This window comes from Diabrotica virgifera, chromosome 7 (assembly GCF_917563875.1).
Source record: "Diabrotica virgifera virgifera chromosome 7, PGI_DIABVI_V3a".
In the NCBI taxonomy this organism is placed as follows: Eukaryota; Metazoa; Arthropoda; class Insecta; order Coleoptera; family Chrysomelidae; genus Diabrotica; species Diabrotica virgifera.
Genome location: NC_065449.1, coordinates 74,611,362 through 74,637,576, shown reverse-complemented (window position 1 = coordinate 74,637,576; position 26,215 = coordinate 74,611,362).

Sequence of the window (26,215 nt, the reverse complement as noted above, 5' to 3'; positions counted from 1 at the left end):
ATAATTACATTTCTCCAAGAAATTAACGCACCACCTTAAAAATGGGCCATTTTTGATGTCTCGAATTTCCTAAAGCCATTGTCCCATCTAAGTGATTTTTTTAATAATATTATAGCCTAGGCTATATGGGCTACCTCCATAAGCTTGTCATGCACGGGGAGCTATACTGTAATAATATTATATCACATCGCTGAGGGAACTCTACATTACATATACTTTTCGAATCAAAACTTTTATTCTCTTAATATTATTACTTAAAAAATATATACTACATTCGTCTCGCTAAACTCGAAAAATAACTTATAAACCATAAAAATCTCCAAAAATATAAATGACATAAATGAGAATTGGCACAATTATTATTATGGTTTTAAGTTGATTTTTCGGATTTAACTACAATATTATGCAAAAAATTATGTTATATCGCAGATTTAAAATGGGTTTATCTCGAAAACAGTTATATTAAGTTTAGCGAGATGATTGTAGTACACTTTTTTTAAGTAAAAATATTAAGAGAATAAAAGTAGACTGGTACGCAGTCTGATTTTTGCATAAGAGTTTAATGAAATGGTAACAAATCAATTGGAAGTTCTGTCCGACAAAATACATGGAACGTTTTCGGTAGTCTGATGTTCCAAGTTTTTAACCTGTTCCACAATTAAAACTTCCCCGGTTCCAGTATTCCCGTACATCAAAGTTTGTCCGACTAGACACCGTGAAGCTATTAACAAATTTTCAGCTTGCTGTTAATCAACTTTTTTTATTACGCGGGATCCAGGTCTATAAATGAATACAATAAATAAGTAGGTAGGTACATATTATACACTTATTTATACGAGTACAATTAATAGTAGAGCTGGTTTTTGGGATGTTACAAGCAGCATTTGCATTTCCACAGAGATACTTATGACAGAAATAATAAAATACCGAGACGGACTATTATTATAATAATTTACAATAGGACCCGACCGACGGCCGACGCTATAGGGACAGGTAAAATTTATGACTGAACAATGCACCGAGCATCGATACAAGCAATATGTACCGGTCGAAGGTTATTTTTTATTGTGCCAAATGGACGTATATAGTACCTACCTTTAAAAATCGAATACACAAATTAAAAGATATTTAACAACCATAAAGATTTGTCAAACTCTATCACCGACTTCATGAAAACAAGTATTACTACATTCTTTGATGGTTTTTGCTGTAAATTTTAAAGGATTGACATGAAATTTGGCATACGCATAGCTAACATGCCAAAGAAAAAAAGTGATATTGTGCCAATGTGTGCTATTGCCCTGGGGTGAGTTTCACTCTTTCTCTGGGGTGAAAAACGTTCAAAATAAGTCCGGACTTCGATAAACTGATTAATATTAAGCAACCTTTATTCCATACTTACAAAGTATGTGTACTTACAAATTAGTATGTGAATTTGGGGGGTGAGTTTCACCCCGAGGAGGGGTGATATACAAAATATAGATAGATACACAAAAGATATACAAAAATGTTTCAAAACATCGAAAAAATGTGGTAAAATGCAAATATACATATCATATTATGATAAAATTGCGATTTTGGCGATTTGCCTTTTTGGATAGAATGATGATGATGTTGATTAGGATAAAACTGCGAAGAATTTTTTATCGAAATATAGTAAAAAATATGAAAAATATACCAAAAAGCTTGAAAAAATATGTAAGTATGTAAGGAAAAACATAAATAATTAAATAAACTTTTGACAACACAACACAAAAGTTTGAAACACTCACTATTTGGATTGGTTGTCCTGGCTTGTGATTTTCTTCTTTGCAGATGACGCTCACGGATCGATGTCAATGTCCAACGGACGTCCGAGCACGGACGTCCAATGGACGTCCAAAGGACGTTCATATTTATTCAACACGTAAGTACGTCCAACGTCGGACGTCCGAAGGACGTTCATTTATAGTCCATCCGCATTAGGACTAAAACTGGACCTATTTTGGGCACACGTACGCTCAACTTCAAAAAGATGCTCTCAATATTCATCTGTAGTAAGGATACATTGATAAAAATTATATTTTTGCTTATTAGAATTAACCACCAAACTTCTATCATCTTGGTAACGGGAATAATAAAACATTATAAAGTCCACTTTACATCAACAATAATTGAACAAGAAATTGACGACAAGTTATTCAAGGTCAAATTTGGCTTATACAAAACACAATTCTACTTCCAATTTTGCCGTGAATAAACAGAAAATAAAGAAATTTGACAAAATAAAACATATCCAATTGTTCTATTTCATCAAATTCCTTCATTTTCTTTTACAAATCATACATTTTGTACTCGTCAAATTTGGCCTTGAATAACTTAGTCAATTTCTTGTTCAATTTATTGTTGATGTAGAGTGGATATAACGAATAATTTACCGATCAGATTTTCACACTTTACATAAAAACAAAAACATGTATTAGATATTAAACTACATATACAGTTTTGAATTAAATATGATTTATAATCTTTTTCATTTAAACTATTTTATTAACATAATTAAGTTAATATTTTATTAAATAATTTTGCTGTTTAATCCCCTTATTGGTAGAATATGTCCAATATGGACGATTGGAAAAGGTCCGTATTTCGTCCGAGTACGGACGTCCAAAGGACGTTCATATTTATTCCACCCGAAGGACGTCCAACACCGGACGTCCGAAGGACGTACATATTTAGTCCACCCGAAGGACGTCCAACGCCGGACGTCCAAAGGACGTACATATTTAGTCCACCTGAAGGACGTCCAACGCCGGACGTCCAACGCCAGACGTCCAAAGGACGTACATATTTAGTACACCCGAAGTACGTCCAGCGTCGGACGTCCAAAGGACGTCCGTTTATGGTCCATGGACGTTAGGACCAAAAATTGACCTATTTTGGACGTCCAAAGGACGTCGTGTGCTATTAGGGTATTAAATATAACAAAAGTATATAAAATTCGGATTTCCGGGTAAAACATCCTTCGTCATTTTAACATCCTACAATCATTTCATAACGGCGGCGTATTATCCTATAAGTACTTTGTGTAGAGATCGTTTATTTTCTAAGAAAAAATGAAAGGCGGTTAATGAGCTGTCTCTCTTGGTTCTCGAATTAATACAGACCACAGCCTGTGCGTGGAAATATTTTGTCGAATTAAAAAATTTAAATTTTGTTTTGGACTAATGAAATAAAACATTTTAGTAGTTCCAAAATGACACAAAATCTAGGCATCGGATAAAAAAGTTTATTTGAAGAAAGTGTATTTTTTTGTTCTTCTTAATGGCGGTACAGGCTCGTTTTTTTAATATTGTATTTAATTACAGAATAATTTTCAAATATTACCTAATATATTTTTCAAATTGGGCTCTGTACCGCCATTCTTTATTATATTACGGATACGTGTGCCAAATATCTTGAAAAAATATTCAAAATTACAGCCGCAATCTTGCAACGCGTTTTGGCTACCTGTAGATCGCTACTGTATCACCTTAAACAATTTTTTAAACAAATTCACAAAAATAATTTTTTCATTACGAACGATTTTTTAGATAAGTTGGGTTATTCTGAGCAAAAAAGGTATCTTGAGATTTTTCTCTAAAATTGATTTTTGTCGAGTTATATGGCCATTTTCGCATTTTTCAGGTTTTAAATCGCGTATAACTCGACAACAATCAATTCTAGAGAAAATTGACAAGAGACCTTTTTTGTTCAGAATGTCCAAAATTATCTAAAAAAAAATTGTTCAAAGTGAAAAAATTATTTTTGTGGATTTGTTTAAAAAATTGTTTAAACAATTTTTCGACCACGGCACCTTGTGAATATGTTATAAGGACCTCTTTTTGAGTAAGTTTGTGCAAAAAAATCGAATCGGAATAATTTCACTAACAGGGGCGACGATAAATCCGGGACTATAGCGCTAATTATTAATAATTAAAAATAACAGCATTGTAATAAAATAATGACAAAAATCTCTTAAGGACCTTGAAGCAAGGGTTTGAAACTTGATCTGCTCACTTTTTAATTTCATAATAATAACTTTTAATCGAGTTATTAAGACTTAAAAATGGCCATTTTCGCATTTTTCAAATTTTTAATCGCATATAACTCGACAACAATCAATTTTAAACAAAAATGGCAAGACACCTTTTTTGCCCAGAATGACACAAGTTATCTAAAAAAAATTGTTCGAAATGAAAAAATTGTTTTTGTGAATTTGTTTCAAAAAAATTTTTTAAACAATTTTTCGACCAATGCACCGCCCGGCACCCTTTGGATATGTTATAAGGACCTCTTTTTGAGTAAGTTTGTGCAAAAAAATCGAATCGGAATAATTTCGCTAGCGGGGGCGATGATACTGCCCGGTCTACTTTTGATGCTGATGGTGATAGAATAGATACTTTTTATATAACAAAAATAAAACTTTTTTTAAACTCTTTAAAAAATTTGTGGCGGGTTTTCCCCGAAAAGTGCGTTATTTTTTGGACATTTTACGTTGAACTAGTCGATTTGGAATTTGACGAATAAGAACCAACTTTTGATTAGCTCCAACTCTGTTTTTATTGTGTGTCCAGATTTCATACATACATCATTTTTTTTACTGTTTTATAAGCTTTATATTTGCTAGGAATAGTTTTTCGATCAAATACTTACTTTTTGATTTATTTGCGAAAAACCATCTAAAAACAAAAGTTACAAGGAATTTAATTAGTTTATCCACTTACGGACTTATTTGGACCTATATTTTTTCACACTCGAGAAGGGGGTGGTACTCATCCCCAGAAAAAAAGCACACACTGGCACTCTGATGTTCATTTCGCGAAATATCGCAGGGTTCGTATTTAAAATTTTTAATTTACTCCTCACCCCTTTCCGTGGGGGTTCGTTTTTGGTATCATACGATAGACTTTTGAAAAATATTGAACACGCATTTTTTAGTTTTTCGATCTGACGTTCATTTCGCGAAATATTCGCTTTTTTGTGAAACTTTGTGACTCGCCCATCATTTCTTCAGATTTGGGAACACTTAATAATCGGAGGGGGCCAAGTCAGGAGAGTAAGCCGCATGAGAAAGTAATTAGAACCCCAACTCGAATTTTTGCTACTGTCACAACGCTCTTGTGAGTCGATGTATTGTCTTAGGTCTTGAGAACACTTTTTTCTTCTGCTTATGGAGTCGTTTTTCATTCATCACATACCGGAACTCACCACATAAATTTTGAAGACCCTGACATCAAAACTGTATTAAATTATATGTGATCTAAGTAAGTTAATGAAAAGTCAGAATAGATAGAGTAGAACACTTATAAAAAAAATTGTAACAAGCAATTGGACATCGTAAGTTCTAATTTTTCACAAAAAGTGACCGGAAGTTGAACCGGCAGTCGATATTTGAACCCTTCGTGTAACTTTTTGTCAGCTGATATGACGGATGAATTTTGTTCACCTACAGATATGGACGAACAGACAGGCATGAAACCGGAAGTATGTATTTGTTCTGGTCTTTCTTAGTCGTGTTGACCAATAGTTTGTACTATTTCGACGAATTTAAAACAGTACTTTCGGTTGCAACTCTGGAACAGGCAGTCCGAGGTCAAACTTCTCACATGTAATATCATATTTTGGTTATAGGCTTTCATTTGACACCTTATTTGTCATTCTTTCTGTCCTACTAATAGACGAGTTGTGTTTATTGACGGACAGACATGGATAATTCTAGGTTTTCACATTTAATGATAAAAACAATAATTATACAATTCAGTTAACCTGACTATATCATTGTGATAATGACTTCTTATCTAAAAGTGACAACGGCAATAATTGCCGTTGTAATAATTATTATTCCATTCACTCACGATAAAATATCGCAAAACCTCCAGATTTTAAAGAACCGCTTGGATTGACATAAAATTTGGCACACACGTAGCTAAAATGCCAAAGAAAAAAGTGAGATTATGCCGATATGTTCTCTTGTCCTGGATGTGACTTTCACCCCTTCTTGGAGGTGAGAAAACATACGTGCAAAATAAGTCCGGAAGTGGATAAACTGACTAATTCTAATTCTAAGCAAATTTTGTTGTATAAAAGTTTTAGGTCAATACTTTTCGAGGTATGTGCGAGTGAATATGTTTATTTTTCATAGAAAAACACGTTTTGGACGGATTTTCGCAAATAACTCAAAAAGTAAGTATGTACATATTTTATCGAAGAAAATATTCCTAGCAATAATATAGCTTATGAAAAAGAGGTGTCAGTATAAGGTCTGTAGGCCCAGTAGAAGCAGGGTTGCAGCTAATGAAAAATAGGTTCTTATTCGTCAAATACCAAATCGGATATTTCAACGTAAAATAACCAAAAAAATAAAGCACTTTTCGGGAAACACTCATCATAACTCTTTTAAAGTGTTTAAAAAAAATTTTTTTTGGTGTTTTTAAAACAGTTTCTAGCGTGAAAAGTAAGCAAGTTACGCTGAAAATAAAATCGTTCCCTTTTTTTTGGCAAAAGAAAGTCATGAAAATTAATTGTTACCGCTTCACACGTTACTTTAGATAAATGTATTGTCTATACAGGGTGTCTCCGAAAATAGTGCGTTCCTTTAAGGTGTGGATATAATACACAATCTAGAACAAAAAGGTGTTGTAACATTTTTTCCTAAAGTTAACCGTTTCAACAAAAATTACGTTGTTCTCCATAAGAGTAAATTTTTATTTTCATAAATTTATATGACCTGGCAACATGGCGTAGAAGAACCTGTGACTGTGAAATTTAATCTAATGGGACCCCTTGTTTATTTACTAATTGAGTATCAATTTGCATATCAAAATGTATTTTCGTTTTTTGGTCAAACGGCTGAATTTAGAATAAAATGTTATAAGACTTTTTTGCTCTACATTGTGCTTTCTATCTATACCTTTAAGGAACGCACTATTTTCGGGGAAACCCTGTATATGATCTGTAAGTTGCATTGGTTCAAAATGCTTATTTTTGAAAGGGGTTTTGTTGAAAGGCCTCGAACGAATCACTAGTCACGAGTATGTATATGCAAATTTTGAACAGCCATATCTTAACCAATTTTTGTCTTCCAGAAAATCAAAAAATTCCAAATATTTAAAAAAGCAACACCTACATTTTTTACTCTTTAAGATATTTGGTATCACTAATAATTTTTAAGTTATTTTGACAAAAGTCTTTTTTTCAAAATTAAAGATTTAAAAAAATTTACTTTAAAACCAAATTTTTCCACAAATAAGCACTTTGAACTGATGAAACTTACAAACACAAACAATACATAAAGTTACTTGTGAAGTGGTAACGATTAATTCCATTTGGGCTGTTAATTAGAGGGAGTTTTTAGAATATTTTTAACCAAAAAAAAAGGAACAACTGTATTTTGAGCGTAACCTGCTTACTCTTGCTGCTGGAAACTTTAAAAAAAAATAAAAATAAACGTTTTCTTAAACACTTTAAGAAAGTTGTAATAAGTTTTCCCAGAAAAGTGTTTCATTTTTTTTATTTCACGTTAAAATATTCGATTTGGAATTTGAGATATAAGAGCTTATTTTTCACTATAGTCTGTTTTTAAACAAGAGGAGTCATTCAAATTTCCCGCGCCGTACACCTTGTTTGTAATTGGTACAACCTCAGGCAATTTTACTCATATCAAATTTTGACACTATTGGCATTTCATAGGTCAGTTTATTTATTTTATCAGCAATTTTTGTATTTTCTGCGTTCTTCCTTTTATTTTTAGATTTTTAGTCAAGATTACCGTCAAAGGCCGATATGATCAACCAAAAAAGAAGATTTATCTGATGATATTTCTAGTGACTTTCTTGGGTGTGAATCTGCCATTTAGTTTACCTACTCCTCTTGGTTTTAAAACAAAGCTTAGCAATAACTCTGCTTCTACTGGGTCTACAGACCTGACACATATACCATTTTTTCACTTTTTTATAAGCTATATTTACTATTTGCTAATTTTTTTTCAATAAAGTACCTACTTTTTGAGTTATTTGCGAAAAACCGTATAAAAACGTTTTTTTTTTGTTGAAAAATGAACATATTCACTCGCAAATATCTCTAAAAGTATTGACTTAGTGAAAAACGCTATAAAATAGAAGTTGCTTAGAATTAGTCAGTTTATCCAATTCCGGACTTATTTGAACGTATTTGTTTTCATACCCTATAACCGACGAAACTCACCTCCAGATCAAAAGCACATATCGGCACAATATCACTTTTTTTCTTTAACATATTAGCTATAGGTACGTGTCCCAAATTTTATGTCAAACCAAGCGTTTCTTCAAAATTCTGACCAAAAACCCTAAGTAAATTAAACGAAAATATAAAATGAATTTTTCAAACAAATATTTTAAGTCGGTATGAGAAATTTTAATTTAACAGATGAAATCAAATAAACACAATTCAACTCGTAAAATATTTAGACCCTTGCTTGGTAATCCAGCTGAACAGGTAAAGAACCTACCTTTTATGTAGTTTATAATCTGAGAGGATGGAATATTTTACCAAAATATTCCAATAAGTTTACAATAGACCTTTTCTACCTGTCCTCAAAAGATCGGTATTTTTAACTCGTGGCAACGTCGAAAAGCGGCAAAATGATGGGAAATACACATTTTTATGTGGTGGAAGTCAAAATGGTTATGAAGTGTAAAAATTTTTGTATATAATTTAAATTTTTAAAATTAAAATTTTAGAAAACTGAGAACGATACAGGGCGTTAAAAAATGCGCTCAACAAACATACACGAATTAAAATTCGAAAATGATAGTATTTCTTGGTGATGCCAAATGACTGCAACATGAAAAGATGACATAATGATAGCGGGATGTATATATATATATATATATATATATATATACACATATATATCAAGAAGAGAAATTATAGAAGCATTCAATCAAATAGAACGAGCTGCACAAAATAGTGGCCTTAAAATCAACCATAACAAAACAAAATATATGCAGGTAAGTAAAAACGCAGAAATAAGGCAGCCACAAAATATATCAATAGGAGAATACAACATTGAGGGGGTAAAAAAATTTACATACTTGGGATCCCTAGTGACGTCTGATAATAACGCTGCGGAGGAAGTGAAGAGGCGAATATTTATTGCCAATAAAAGTTACCATGGGTTAATTCGGCAACTAAGATCAGATAACATCGCAAGAAAAACAAAATGCCAAATATACAAAACCTAAATAAGACTGGTACTCACATACTTCTCAGAAACCTGGACACTCACTAAAAGAGAGGAAACATTGCTAGCCACCTTTGAAAGAAAAATCTTGCGACACATATATAAAGGCACAAAAGAAAACGGAATTTGGCGAAGAAGGTACAACTTTGAACTATACAAAATATACCAGGATCTGGATATCATAACATTCATTAAAATAGGACGGCTGCGTTGGGTGGGACATGTAGAAAGAATGGAAGGCGAAATACCAAACAAAATATTCAAACAGATGCCAGTAGGAAAAAGAACAAGAGGAAGACCGAAGCTGAGATATTTAGAACAAATAGAAAATGATATAATAACCTTAAAAATAAAAAACTGGAGAAAAAAAGCACGAAACAGATCAGAATGGAGAAGAATCCTGGAACAAGCCGAGGACCAAAAAGGGTTGTCGAGCCAGTGATGATGATAATGAATATATGTACATATCAGCTCTTTTGTAGCTGAAATATTTTGTGCAGCACTCATTTTTACGGCGTTTAGCGGTTTTTTAATCTTGTATCAGGAATTTTTCAAAGTTTTTTATAAATTCAATGTACTCCTATAAACTAGAATGCAATGTTTTTCGATTACACGTTAAACGTTATAAAGGGTCGCCTTTGTCACTTTATCGTCCAAATGATCTAGTGGTTACAACACTAAACTTGTGACAGGGCAATCCGGGTTCATATACCACTCATCTTAATACTTTGTTTTCAATATAATTCTTTGTTTGCATCGAATATACACTAGATTTTTTTCTATTCGGAATACATTGAAGAAAAAAATTCGGAGGGCTGACAAATGATCTCGGATTGCCAAATCAAATTTAGCGTCGTAAGCACTATTACTACAACATTTCGGCGATAATGGTTAAATGGATTATAATAAGGATCTCGATAACTTCTTTATGGCTGAACCGATTTTGATCACTAAACATGAGTTGAAAGGTATTGACAAGTAGTATATGATGAATCTAAGGTCAAAAATGATAACTGAAGGTGTTATAGAATTTAGTGAGCTTGAAAAAACGCTTTTTCCCGTATGAACGGGATTTGATCATACTTATGAGGCCTACAACCTAAAAATTCGAATTTTCGTTAAAATTCGTCAAAACCGTTTAAAGTCCTCGTAAAAACTCAAGTCCTTGAGTAATTGTCGAAAAACCAAAATTTTCAAAGTTCATTTTTTCAGTTTTTCGGCTGCACTGAGCCGTGTGTATGTCCGATCCTGACTATTTAGGCATAGTTTGAAAGCTTGACTCAAGCGCTATTGATTTGGTGTATTTGCGGTTTTCCTGTCTCTTTGAACCTAGGATATATACGCTCAAAATATGAGTTTTGAGCCCCAAAAATATGCCGTGTTGTACCTACCCAGGTTTTATGGGTGGTCAGAAGTCATAAACTACACTGGTTCTGAATCGATCCAAGTCCTGTCTTGAAACAGAAAAAAATTATATCGGTATAATTTTCCACACACATCCCCACATACACACATACCCACAAACATTTTCCCCTTTTTATATAGAAATTGAATCAAATTTCTGAGCTCGGTAACTTTTGAGTGTTATAACCGATTTTCAAAATTAGACATTCATTGGAAAGGTCAGTACTATCAGAAGTGGTCAAGGTCTGACTTAAATTTTTGTACTTTTTGGGAGTTTTGGGGAGGAGAACGAAAAACAGGAACTAAATGTGAGGGCCGTAAAATCCACACTCTTGGACCAAAATGGATGGATGACATATGGATGGGCGAGTCTTTTCCTAAACTTTAAGATAGGATTTGTCCCATTTTTTAATTGAGTCAGAATTAGAAAATTAAAAATTTCGTGTAAGTATAATATAGTGTCGCATTTAGGGAGATTGTGCACCACTGGCGAGAACTGCCGTTCTCTGGGATACGATTTAATCATTAATTTTGAGTCATTTTTGTCAAACTTCCGGGTATGCTCTTTTTAAATGGAAATGACTTTAAAACGGAACTAAACATTTGAATTTTCAATTCGCGTCGATTGTTATATTACTTGAACTACTATGTCTGGGACTATATTATTTATAATCTGGGCTAATTAGCAAAATATAAGGAAAAGTTATTTACCAGCAATTTTTTTGCTGAAATCGAATCTTATGATTCTATATATTAATAATATAGATATGCAAAGTCCATAGATAGTGTGCTGCTTTTTTTATAAACCAACTGGCGCCTGAAAAATCGTGTTTTTTTTAAATTTTTGCTCTATAACTCCAAAGATTTTAACTTTACACCAAAAACACCCAAATAAATCTTCACCGTAATTAAATTCTACATACAGACATGTTTTTCACGATTCAGTTCGACGAAAAGTTTCATCGGAAAATGCGGGTTTTTCCAACAAAATCTTTAATTTTCAACTAAAATTTTAGGTAAGCAATTATTTATCGGTCTCCTGACGAATAAGTCAGGAAGTTCTAGGAATACAACTCAACTCTGCCAAAAAATACTACTCTGACGACCTCGAAGACACAAATGTGTCGCGTAACCACTGGGTACATGGCGCACAATGGGTTTGCGTTATGTAGCAGACGAGAGGGGGCGACAGGCGCGTCTCCGGTGCCTGAAAACTGGAACTGCTCGACTATGGGAATAAACCCAGACAGAAAATTCTGGTCCTCCAGGTTGGGGGTTGTGACGATGGGCTTGCTCCTCATCTCACGTCAAAAAGACAAATGCAAAAAAGCATAAGGGTAGCCTCGGAAATACAGAAGGATTAAATAGGAAACAACCACGGCATAGAAAAAGGATAATGAATTTTGGAACTCTTAATAAACAAGGATGTAGTGGCAAACTGACAGAAAGCATTTGCGATCTAAATGAACACCAAATCACAATAACAGCTCGAACAGAGACGAAAAAGAAAGGAACGGGAGTCGAAACAATTGGCACCTACATATCTACAGCGGTGTGGCAAAAGATCAACGTGCACAAAGAGGAGTATCCCTACTAGTACAAAAAAATTAAAACTGGGAAGCAGTAAACGAAGACATACTTAGAGTTAATATGAACATCTTACAACAAAAAATAACGATTATAGGAGTGTATGGTCTATCAAACGATGGTCTAATAGCGGAAAAACATCAGTTCTACGAGGATTTAAATGAAACAATAATAAAAGTAGGAGACAACAGAGAAATAATAATATTAGGAGATTTAAATGCTAGAACCGGTAAAAAGTCAAATAATAAAGTAGTAGGACCATTTGGAGAAGACATAGTCAATGAAAATGTAGGCAGGTTAATAAATACATGCGAACAACATGAGCTAACAATCAATAATGGTTACTTTAAGCACAAAGAAATACAAAAATACACAAGGACACAACCTACTAGAAATTTAAGATCAATAAAAGATTATGTGATAACCAAACAGAAAACCGTATTAGATATTGAGGATGTCAGGATATATAGAGGAATATGTAACATATCAGACCACCACCTGCTTAAAACTAAAATCTTTTTCCCAGTACAATCGAACAAGCAAAGATCAACACAAATACCGGAAAAAAATACAACAGATATCACAGAGGAAAAGTGTAATGTAAAAAGGCTACGACATGATAGTACAAAATATCTTTATCAACTAAGGCTAGATAAATATCTTTAAGAAACAGAGGGTCTTACCGGAAAGGAGGCATACGAAAAAGTACTGCTCAGTATAAGAAAAGATGCTAAAGAAGTCTTGGGAATTAGACAAATAACCGGAAGCAATAAATATTGGTGGAACTCTAAAATTGAAGAACTGGTTAGAACCGGAACATGAAGCATGGAAATTCATTAACAATGTAAAAGTCGATAAAAAATCCTACAACCCAATACAGCTAATACCAACAAAAAAATGAATAGATCATTATAAGAATCTACTTACCAAATAAAGAACAGAATTCACAGATTAAGCACAAAATGAAATAAATATAGAAGGCGAACAAGTACTAATTGATATGTAGCAGTAGTGACTAAAGGAGTAAAACAACTTAAAAATGGAAAATCCCCCGGCTCCGGCGGAATATCAGCAGAATTGATAAAAAATGGAACTCAGAAATTGTTTAAGATCTCTTGCATACATATTTACAAAGTAAGTCAATGGAGAAAGCATCCCAGATGAATGAAAAACAGCTTTCATAATTTCGGTATATAAAATAAGTAACAAATTAGACTGCAATAACTACCAAGTGGTATCACTAACGAGTACGGTAAGTAGGATATGTGAAAGAATAATCAGAGATAATAATATGATTGAAGACGAATACAAATACCAAGAGGAAGAGGAGCAGAACCGGTTTCGAGCTGGTAGATCTTGCACAGACAACGTGTTCTGCTTGAAACAAATTATAGAGAAGAAACTAGCACGAAATAGATCAACACACCTTACATTCATATGTTTAGAAAAAGAATATGGTAATATACCTATCTCGAAATTATGGCAGGTACTCCAGGTAACTTCAATCAATCATACACTCATAAAGGCTGTTCAGAATATATACAACAACATGGAAGCCCAGATAAAATTAGGCAACAGAATACCGGAACCATTCAGAGTCAATAAAAGCCTACGACAGGGGTGCTGCATATCATCGACACTTTTTAAAATCTATATTGGTAAAGCTCTCCACCAGTGGAAATCGAAATACAAAGGAATGGGCATATAGGTGGACGATGACACTTGTTTGTATACCCTCCAATTTGCCGATGATCAAGTAATATGTGCAAATGACAAAGAGGATCTCGAGTACATGACACGAAAATTGAATGAGGAATTTGAAAAATGGGGTCTGATAATGAACATGGAAAAACCGGTGTACCTTTACCTAGGAGAGGAGACTACTGACCTGCAACTGGAAAACAATAAAACGATGTGAAGACTGTAGATACCTGGGAATAAATTTTAACAAAGAAGGAACGGATGATGCAGAGATAAACAGTAGGATAAATAAAGCTAGAAAATTAATTAAATCTGTGAATGGAATATTATGGAGTACTGAAATAGGAAAACAAAGAAAATTGAGAATATATGACACAGTGATAAATGATAAAAAGCACACTGCTGTACAGATCTGAAACGTTGCGTCTGAAAGAACATCAAATAAGGAAAATAGAAGCAACAGAAATGGATGCATTAAGAAGAGCAGCTAGAAAAACGAAACTTGGTAGTGTTCGAACCAACATAATTAAGGAAGAAATGGGTCTAAAAGAAACTGTGACCGACTGCATAGATAAAAAACAGCTTATATGGTATGGGCAAGTTCAAAGAATGCCAGAAGAAAGACTACCAAAGAAAGTAGCAAAATGGATACCACCGGAACACAGGAAACGAGGAAGAACAAAGAAATCGTGGATCTAAGGAGTTCGAAGATCAATGACCAAACGAGGATTGACAGAAGAAGATTGTAATGACAGGACGTGATGGCAATTGGGCATCGGACAACGTCGCAGGACGTTCTAACCCGAATATATATATATACAAAATTTATTTCGCCGAAGCGATAACGGTCGCGATGACGGTCGCGAAATCAATCCTTTTTTCCCATCCAAAAATAGGTTTTACATTTACTTTAAAATTAAATACTTCTACACAATTTATATAATACCTACACACGGTCGTGAAATCGATTCTTTTTCCTCATCCAAAAGTAGATATTATATCTATATTATATACGCATTGCAGGCCTTCTACATTATATATATGTATATATACATACACATAATATATATACGTACAAAATTTATTTCGCCGAAGCGATGACGATCGCTAAATCAACCCTGTTTTCCCATCAAAAAATAGGCTTTACATTTATTTTAAATTTAAATATTTGTTCATAATTTATATATACTGTTGTGATCTGCTTTCTATTAATTTTATTTTAATTAAGTATTTATTCAATTAATTATTGAATTGACGCAAATCATACATAAACAATTAATAAAAAATCTCAGGGTACCTTTTTGTCATAAAAATTAACTAAAATTATCTTAGGTTATACTTATCCTTTCTCGTGGCTTCAGTATCTCTTAGTTGATCCTTATCGGGATAAAATAGGAAAAGGAAATATATAGAAAAATCATAAATAAGCACATACAAATACCATTATTATCAAAAGCAATGCTCTGAAAATCTATCAATTAAATCCTGTGGGCATAATTGTCCAAATGAAACTTTTACCATATAATTAATCTAATTTAAACAAATATGTATCGCTTTGTTCCTGATACCATTTATAAAATAAACTAAACAAACAAATTTAGGTATTTGCAAAACTACTTAAACTTCCTGTTAAATTATTGAAATGTTGGAACCTTAATTCATATGCTTTTACGCAAATATCTTAACTTTTGATTATAAAGAACATCTATCACATAAGTTATTGACTGACCTTTTTGATTCACACACAATGATGTCTCCTCTTGACCCAAACAGCTATTCCTTGTTGATTATGTTAGGCTACCAATCAAAGACCTCTCCGTTCTCAGCATCAATCCAGCAGCATACCAGCAACTATTTCTCCAAAACACAAACCAAGCCGCTTTTGACCAGTACTCTTTCAATAAACTCCAAGACTCTCTCCTCTCTTTCTCTCAATAATAATCTCCTGAGACCCAAGTATCTTTTTTACTTGGTGTCACAAATAATTTTAATAACGATAAATCTTGTAACTTTCTCTCTTGGACTTTACAGAATCAAAGAGGTATTTCTTCTCGATTTGATTTGTCTCTCGTTCCACTTTTCAGCTACTCTTCACTAACAAACAAAACCACTAGTACTTGCTTCTGAACTATCCGCGAAAACTTTTCGACTGCTCTTCTCGGATGCCGGACGCACAATCCAGTCTCTTTTCCAAAACTGTCTCAACATTCAAACTTCCCTTTCCCCATTTCAAATTGCCAAGCCAATCAGAAACATTTCTCTTTCCACATTCCTCTTTTTCATTCGAAAAACCAGGCATTCTTTCAAACAATACTTCTACTCATCCTAATCACTTTCCGGAAATTATACAAATACTCTTGTGCTTAAAACAAACAGATTTAAAATTCCAAATCTCTCTACCTTTATTTTCCTAAAAACTAATAATTACAGCTACCTGTGGATCTTACCTTTCCCGTAACAAACAATCTATTTAAATTATAATCCGAAATAAATTGTACTTTCACTTCACTTCATATACAAATGTCTTTAAGTCTTCAGGGAAAAACTCATTAGGATAGACCCACTGCGTAAAAGCTACCTTCTACTAAATAGTTACAAATCAATTTACAGGGTGTATCAAATTTATGTGCCCGCGTTATAATTAAAATTTAAATTTTTACTCTATCTTTGATTGATAAAGTGATACATAATAATACATACACATTATATATACGTACCAAATTTATTTTGCCGAAGCAATGACGGTCGCGAATTCAATGCTTTTTCCCATCCAAAAAGTGCACAACGTCCCTAAAGAAGTTTTCACTTCAAAAAATATTTTCATTTATTATTTTTAGCAGTATTATTACAAGAAAGTAGAAAACTCAAAGAGGTACCACAAAAATGTATATTATAAAAATGTCATACAAGGACGCGTTTCGGCTCTTACCGAGCCATCATCAGCTTGAAATACAGGAGCAAAGTCTAAAACTGTCCTACAATATAAAAAGGAAATTTTTAAGCATGTGGTGATCACGCCCACCTCGGCAAAGGAACTTACCAGACCAGGAAGGAGGAAGAATCTAATGGCTTACATTGTATTGGGTTCTTTAGGTTTCATTCTAAGTTATAAGTAGTGTATTAGACATTAAGGGTATAAATTCATTTTAAGATTTAAATGACTTCCTCTTTGAGAGAAACCATCTTGCGAACAGATCAGGTCCCGGATTACGAACACTCGATACGAATCGTATCCGCCATGTTTTCCCATAAGGCGCTACGGTAAAACATGGCGGATACGATGCGTATCGAGTGTACGTAATCCGGGCCCAGGTGCAAGGAACTTTTCGGTGAACTGTCAAATTGCTGTCAGTGATGACAGATGACATGTAGTACTCAAGAATGAATTTGTCGTTAGGTGGTAAATGTTGTAACTAGAAGACCCCACAGACTAGGGAAAGAAAAAAGAAGAAGATTAAACGTCAAATTCAAAATTCGTAAGGTGAAAGAATAGAGGAAAATAAATAGGACAATATTGAATGTATACGGTATTAAAACGAAGAGGAAAAGCTAAAAAACAATGAAGAATAGCAATAACCAATAAAATTTGATAAGTAATTACCGAGGAGGACAAGACCACCCCAAGTTCAAAAAGAAGTAGGACAGTTTAACAAAAAAGGACAAAGATTCAATCAGGACAAAACATATTAAGATAGCTCCATATAAAATACATTAAAAAGTCAAGTATCACAGTACAGTTGTGTCAATACAACTTATTAATTAGATATCACAGTTTTTTCCCGTGTCACTGAAAGATTAAACCCAACCATACCAACACCTAGTTCACTCATAAGTATTTGAAATAGAAGAGTCTATAGACTCGGTGTATAAAGTTATTAGGTGATATTATAGGTGTTGTCACGGTTCTGCTGCAAGATGTTACAATCGTAATGAAGCCCTACAATGATAACAGTGACAAAATTATTATTGAAAATTAAAGGTGTATTTGAATGTGTTACCTGGCAGTGGTATCATTAGTAGTATTTGAAATAATAAAGAATTAATGTTGAAATGTTGTTGTTTGATTGAAAAGTATAAAGTAATATATAACTATATTATGACAAAATATTATATTTATTGTAATATGCGAAATGAAGACAAGTAGAAAAGGTGGCTATGTTATTGAAAAAATTAATTAAACAATTATTATTATTTGTCAAAGAGAACGTTAAAAACAGGTCATAATGACAACAGCAGCTCAACCCCAAGTAGACACCACCAATCACTTCATTGTTCAAAAGAGCCAAGAAAAAACTAAATAACTCCACCCGAGTTATCAATAGTATACTTATATTTATAGAAGGAAAATGGAAGAGGAAAATTAGGAAAACCAAAAAAGTGTTATCTAGTAGAAAGGAAGAGGTAACGATTAGGTTCAATATGAGTAAAAGTTAACCAAGAACTTAAGGAAGATCAAAAATTATTGGTTGACTGAAAACTATTGTTTGTTTTTATTTTAAAACATTAAATTAAGACAAATATAAGGTTCAGTTGGTAGGAGTTGTTCATTAAGGACATTTACAGATGTGTTGTTAGTAGCTTCATGTATTTCGAAAGCTTCAAGTATGTTTAATCTATTTCCTTTATTACAAGAATGAACTATTTGAAAATCAGAGGTAGAAAAATTGTGATTGGTAGATAGAATATGATTGGCAAAAGCAGAATTAGTATTATGGATATCAGTATCTTTATATTTTTCTATAACTTTCAAATGTTCAGCAAAACGAGTGTCTAGACGTCTCCCACTCTGTCCAATGTAAATAGAATTACAAGAAAAACAGCAAAGTTTGTATACTCCTGATTTGTGGAAAGGTGGAACCAAATCCTTAGAGTTCACAATAGATCTGAGGTTATGATTGGTTTTGAAGGCGATGGGGATATCATATTTTTTGAAGATTTTTTGTACTTGATAAGAGTGAGGGCCTAGAAAATGAAAAGAACCATAAAATGAGGGAGTGGTATTAGGTGATATGGTAGGGTAAGATAAATTCAGCTTATTATGGAGTCTGACCAAGAGTTTATCAATAAGATGTAAAGGAAAATTATTATTGACAGCTAGCTGTCGAATAATATTAATTTCTTTATTGAAGGCAGTATCAGAAAGAGGTAGTCTTAAGGCACGCGTAAAGAAGCAGTTGAAAGAGGCTATTTTATGTGAGAATGGATGGTTTGAGAAAAAATTGATCAACGTATCAGTAGTTGTTGGTTTTCTGTAAACTTCAAAAGTAAGGGTTTTATTAGGTGGGTTCCTGGTGATGAGAAGGTCTAAGAAAGGAAGTGAGAACTTATCTTCAAACTCAATAGTGAATTTTATCCTGTCATGTAGGGTATTGAGATAACTAAGAAAGTTTAAAGCTTCTTCTTTGGTGCCATCCCAAAGAACAAGACAATCATCAACATATCTAAAGTAGAAAACAATAGTATGTTTGAAATCAGAGTCATGTAAAAAGCCTGTTTCAATGTTACTCATAAAAATCTCTGCCAAAAGAGGGGACAGGTTACTTCCCATGGATAGGCCTGTATTCTGAGTGAAAAAGTTATCATTAAATTTAAAGAAATTTTGCTCCAAACTTAAACCTAAAGGCGAGCAGATGTCTAAAGTATTGTGTGTTGGAACATCATTAGAGAGAAGAAGGGTTCTTACCAATTCCACGCACTCAGAAGCTGGAATACTAGGAAATAAATTAGTAACGTCCAGTGAAAGTAAGATACTGTTGTCTGGGACTAAAGTATTTTTGATTTTGTTAGCTAGATCTACTGAGTTCAGTATTGAATATAGGTTATTGAAATTGGTCAGCTTTTTTAAGTTGGAATTTAAAAAAGAAGATAATTTACTACATGGTGAGTTTGAAAAGTTAACAACAGGACGGATAGGAATGTTAGGTTTATGTATTTTAGGTAATCCCCTAAGAAGTGGAGTGGTGGGATTCATAGTCGTAAAAAGTAAAGGTGAACTACCTAAGGATTGAAGGCATGTCTTGTAAAGTTTTAAAGAGTTCCTTAAATATGAGTGAAATTTAACAGTAGAATCTTGGTTAATAAGTTGAAAAGAAGAGTCTGATTCTAAAAAGGAGTTCACTTTTGAAATGTACTCAGGTTTGTTGAGAATTACTCTGCAATTACCCTTGTCAGCTTTGGTTATAGTCAAATTTTCACTTTCACAAATCTTTTTTAATTCTTTGAAGTATTTATGTTGTTTTTTGTGAGTAAATGAGGATGGATTAAAGTTATGAGAACGATGGATGTCATTTAAGGTTGATGAAATGTCAGCTCTAATAACATCTTTGTGGTTGGAAAAATAAGGAGCTTGAGAAGTATCCAGAGTGTTCTTTAAACTATAATTCATGTTTTCAATGATGTTGTCTGAGTCAATGGCTAAGAGTTTTAGGTCATTTTTAAAATTATTAGAGTGAAAATTGAAGTTTAAACCTAAGTTCAAAATTTCAGTAATATTTTGGTAAAACTTATAGGAGCTGTTTGACCAAAATATTACTGAAATTTTGAACTTAGGTTTAAACTTCAATTTTCACTCTAATAATTTTAACAATGACCTAAAACTCTTAGCCATTGACTCCGACAACATCATTGAAAACATGAATTATAGTTTAAAGAACACTTTGGGTACTTCTCAAGCTCCTTATTTTTCCAACCACAAAGATGTTATTAGAGCTGACATTTCATCAACCTTAAATGACATCCATCGTTCTCATAACTTTAATCCATCCTCATTTACTCACAAAAAACAACATAAATACTTCAAGGAATTAAAAAAGATTTGTGAAAGTGAAAATTTGACTATAACCAAAGCTGACAAGGGTAATTGCATAGTAATTCTCAACAAACCTGAGTACATTTCAAAAGTGAACTCCGTTTTATAATCAGACTCTTCTTTTCAACTTATTAACCAAGATCCTACTGTTAAATTTCACTCATATTTAAGGAACTCTTTAAAACTTTACAAGACATGCCTTCAATCCTTAGATAGTTCACCTTTACGTTTAACGACTATGAATCCCACCACTCCACTTCTTAGGGGATTACCTAAAATACATAAACCTAACATTCCCATCCGTCCTGTTGTTAACTTTTCAAACTCACCATGTAGTAAATTAGCTTCTTTTTTAAATTCCAACTTGAAAAAGCTGACCAATTTCAATAACCCATATTCAATACTGAACTCAGTAGATCTAGCTAACAAAATCAAAAATACTTTAGTCCCAGACAACAGTATCTTAATTTCACTGGACGTTACTAATTTATTTCCTAGTATTCCACCTTCTGAGTGCGTGGAATTGGTAAGAACCCTTCTTTTCTCTAATGATATTCCAACACACAATACTTTAGACATCTGCTCGCTTTTAGGCTTGTTTGGAGCAAAATTTCTTTAAATTTAATGATAACTTTTTCACTCAGAATACAGGCCTATCCATGGGAAGTAACCTGTCCCCTCTTTTGGCAGAGATTTTTATGAGTAACATTGAAACAGGCTTTTTACATGACTCTGATTTCAAACATAATATTGTTTTCTACTTTAGATATGTTGATGATTGTCTTGTTGTTTGGGATGGCACCAAAGAAGAAGCTTTAAACTTTCTTAGTTATCTCAATGCCCTACATGACAGGATAAAATTCACTATTGAGATTGAAGATAAGTTCTCACTTCCTTTCTTAGACCTTCTCATCACCAGGAACCCACCTAATAAAACCCTTACTTTTGAAGTTTACAGAAAACCAACAACTACTGATACGTTGATCAATTTTTTCCCAAACCATCCATTCTCACATAAAATAGCCTCTTTCAACTGCTTCTTTACGCGTGCCTTAAGACTACCTCTTTCTCATACTGCCTTCAATAAAGAAATTAATATTATTCGACAGCTAGCTGTCAATAATAATTTTCCTTTACATCTTATTGATAAACTCTTGGTCAGACTCCATAATAAGCTGAATTTATCTTACCCTACCATATCACCTAATACCACTCCCTCATTTTATGGTTCTTTGCATTTTCTAGGCCCCCACTCTTATCAAGTACAAAAAATCTTCAAAAAATATGATATCCCCATCGCCTTCAAAACCAATCATAACCTCAGATCTATTGTGAACTCTAAGGATTTGGTTCCACCTTTCCACAAATCAGGAGTATACAAACTTTGCTGTTCTTCTTGTAATTCTATTTACATTGGACAGAGTGGGAGACGTCTAGACACTCGTTTTGCTGAACATTTGAAAGTTATAGAAAAATATAAAGATACTGATATCCATAATACTATTTCTGCTTTTGCCAATCATATTCTATCTACCAATCACAATTTTTCTACCTCTGATTTTCAAATAGTTCATTCTTGTAATAAAGGAAATAGATTAAACATACTTGAAGCTTTCGAAATACATGAAGCTACTAACAACACATCTGTAAATGTCCTTAATGAACAACTCCTACCAACTGAACCTTATATTTGTCTTAATTTAATGTTTTAAAATAAAAACAAACAATAGTTTTCAGTCAACCAATAATTTTTGATCTTCCTTAAGTTCTTGGTTAACTTTTACTCATATTGAACCTAATCGTTACCTCTTCCTTTCTACTAGATAACACTTTTTTGGTTTTCCTAATTTTCCTCTTCCATTTTCCTTCTATAAATATAAGTATACTATTGATAACTCGGGTGGAGTTATTTAGTTTTTTCTTGGCTCTTTTGAACAATGAAGTGATTGGTGGTGTCTACTTGGGGTTGAGCTGCTGTTGTCGTTATGACCTGTTTTTAACGTTCTCTTTGACAAATAATAATAATAATTTTTTAATTAATTTTTTCAATAACATAGCCACCTTTTCTACTTGTCTTCATTTCCCATATTACAATAAATATAATATTTTGTCATAATATAGTTATAAATTACTTTATACTTTTCAATCAAACAACAACATTTCAACATTAATTCTTTATTATTTCAAATACTACTAATGATACCACTGCCAGGTAACACATTCAAATACACCTTTAATTTTCAATAATAATTTTGTCACTGTTATCATTGTAGGGCTTCATTACGATTGTAACATCTTGCAGCAGAACCGTGACAACACCTATAATATCACCTAATAACTTTATACACCGAGTTATAGACTCTTCTATTTCAAATACTTATGAGTGAACTAGGTGTTGGTATGGTTGGGTTTAATCTTTCAGTGACACGGGAAAAAACTGTGATATCTAATTAATAAGTTGTATTGACACAACGGTACTGTGATACTTGACTTTTTAATGTATTTTATATGGAGCTATCTTAATATGTTTTGTCCTGATTGAATCTTTGTCCTTTTTTCTTAAACTCTCCTACTTCTTTTTGAACTTGGGGTGGTCTTGTCCTCCTCGGTAATTACTTATCAAATTTTATTGGTTATTGCTATTCTTCATTGTTTTTCAGCTTTTCCTCTTCGTTTTAATACCGTATACATTCAATATTGTCCTATTTATTTTCCTCTATTCTTTCACCTTACGAATTTTGAATTTGACGTTTAATCTTCTTCTTTTTTCTTTCCCTAGTCTGTGGGGTCTTCTAGTTACAACATTTACCACCTAACGACAAATTCATTCTTGAGTACTACATGTCATCTGTCATCACTGACAGCAATTTGACAGTTCACCGAAAAGTTCCTTGCACCTGATCTGTTCGCAAGATGGTTTCTCTCAAAGAGGAAGTCATTTAAATCTTAAAATGAATTTATACCCTTAATGTCTAATACACTACTTATAACTTAGAATGAAACCTAAAGAACCCAATACAATGTAAGCCATTAGATTCTTCCTCCTTCCTGGTCTGGTAAGTTCCTTTGCCGAGGTGGGCGTGATCACCACATGCTTAAAAATTTCCTTTTTATATTGTAGGACAGTTTTAGACTTTGCTCCTCTATTTCAAGCTGATGATGGCTCGGTAAGAGCCGAAACGCGTCCTTGTATGACATTTTTATAATATACATTTTTGTGGTACCTCTTTGAGTTTTCTACTTTCTTACCTCGAGACCACATTTGAGAATGGATACTCCTCTTCATGTTTTTTAGTATTATTACAATATTTTGTAGAGCTTTAAAAACGTTTGTATCTGACTAAAATAGTTATTATCCTAAAATGAATGGGAAAATCCTAGTAGCTGGCTGTATACCATAATTTAAAAACTCATACAAAACTAAAAAACTTCAAGTTGTATATTGGTATAAAATCGTTTATTAAAAAACTTCTAAAATGTCATCCAAATGGATTGCAAAACGTTTTCGTTCTAAATTAGAACATCTTCAGGGCCTAGAATGAAGTATTTCCACGTCAGATTAAAGCAAAAAGTTAAAATTGTGACTGCTAATAAGAAAAACATGCTCAAAGGGCAACATGGTTCTCTGCTCGAAAAAATGATAGGTTCTTGCCAGTTAAATTGTCACAGACCAACTGAGAAAGTAGGAAATAAACGTTCATTATGACAAGAGTGACATGACAAGACAGGATAAAGCCAATTTTTGGTTAAGAACTTCAACTAGAACAGGTTAAGAAAATCAACCATTACACCTTCATTCACAGTTCTTTCAGCTTATAATAATTAAATTTATAATGCATACACACCATTACTTTTCATTTCTTTCCACCTTTATATCAGGCAACCCCCCATTACTCAGTTATCTTAATGTTAATTTCATATTGGTTTTTTGTTTTTTACATTTGCTTTAAGTCATTTGGTCATCTCTGTCCTGTACGTTTACAAACTTTTGCATTTAAATATATTTCACTTGGTTTAGTCTGTTTAATCCATTACCACCTATTGAATTCAAACTCATAGTTCGCTATTTCAGATAATGAGTCAATTTAAATTCTCCGCTCCATATTGACATTAACCCACAATTTTTGACCTCTATTAGTTAGCTCTCATTCTATTGTTCATTCACACTATCCACTTCATCTGGTAGCCTATCATGGTGTATCTCCTCGAATTCTTTCAGTCAATCTATAACAGCATAAAGTTCAATTACATTTAGCTGTCACTTTTATTTCCCTTTTCTGTTATTAAATTTATTACATACTTTATTATTGAATTCTATCATATTTTATTGAAAATTATATCTTTAACATTAACATTTACTTCCCGATCTGTATTTCATCTTTTAGTTACTTTAATTTTTCCACAATACAGTCGAACCCGCTTATTGGAATAGCCGTCGTGCAAAGAAAAAGTATTCCTATAACAGGGATATTCCAATAACCGATCATATAAGCCTAGTAAAAACGTTTTGGGACCTCAAATTTCTATTCCTTAAACCGGGATATTCCTTTAACCGGTATTCTAATAAGCGGGTTCGACTGTATATGCTAACAGTGAGAAGAGTAAAGAAGACCACAGCAAAGATTAACACAACACCTATATCACAAATATCTAATAACACAGAACCATAAATTTGAAACTGTATCCACAAGTTAGCAACTTGAGCAACTTGAAATTGACAATATGGAAAACCGGAAGAGAGAGAAAACAGAGAAAAGAATATTGTAAAGCAAAAACAGATGGAATAAACAGAAATCTGCTAAGAAGCAAGACTTTAAGTAAGAGAACAAAATATGAACTTTAAATAGACCTTAATAAGACCTGTTGTTACATATGGGATCGAAACGACGATGATTAACAAGAAAAATGAACCTTCTGAAATTTGAAAGAAAAATAATGAGAAGGATACGGGACTATAATGTATTAAGAGAGGCGGAAATAAGAATGAACAAAAAATCCAAAATTGAAGAAGAATTAAACGAGAAAATATAGTCATATAATATAATATCTTTTCACTTAGAATGGATCTGACATATACTAGGAATGGCGGTTTTTTACAAAACACCGGTTTTAGGTTATACCGGTTTTTTCTACTTACGGTTTAACCTGGCGGTTACAACTGATCAAAAAATTCGGTTATTCCAAAAACCGGTGATCGGTTTTTTTAATCAATAGTCAATAACCATTAGGTTACAAAGTTATGTTTACATTGCACTTTAGTTAACTTCATTAGAATCGGTATCAATATTATCTATTAAAAGAATATATCTGGAACTCGGAGGTAAACTACACTTTGTCATTTTAAGCAACTTTTCAGTAGAGCAGTTTGAATATTTTAAAAATCTTATATTATATCTTATAATTAGGTATCTCCGCTCCGAAAGACAATGTGATCATATTTTAATCATAGCATATAACTAGTTTGTACAATACAA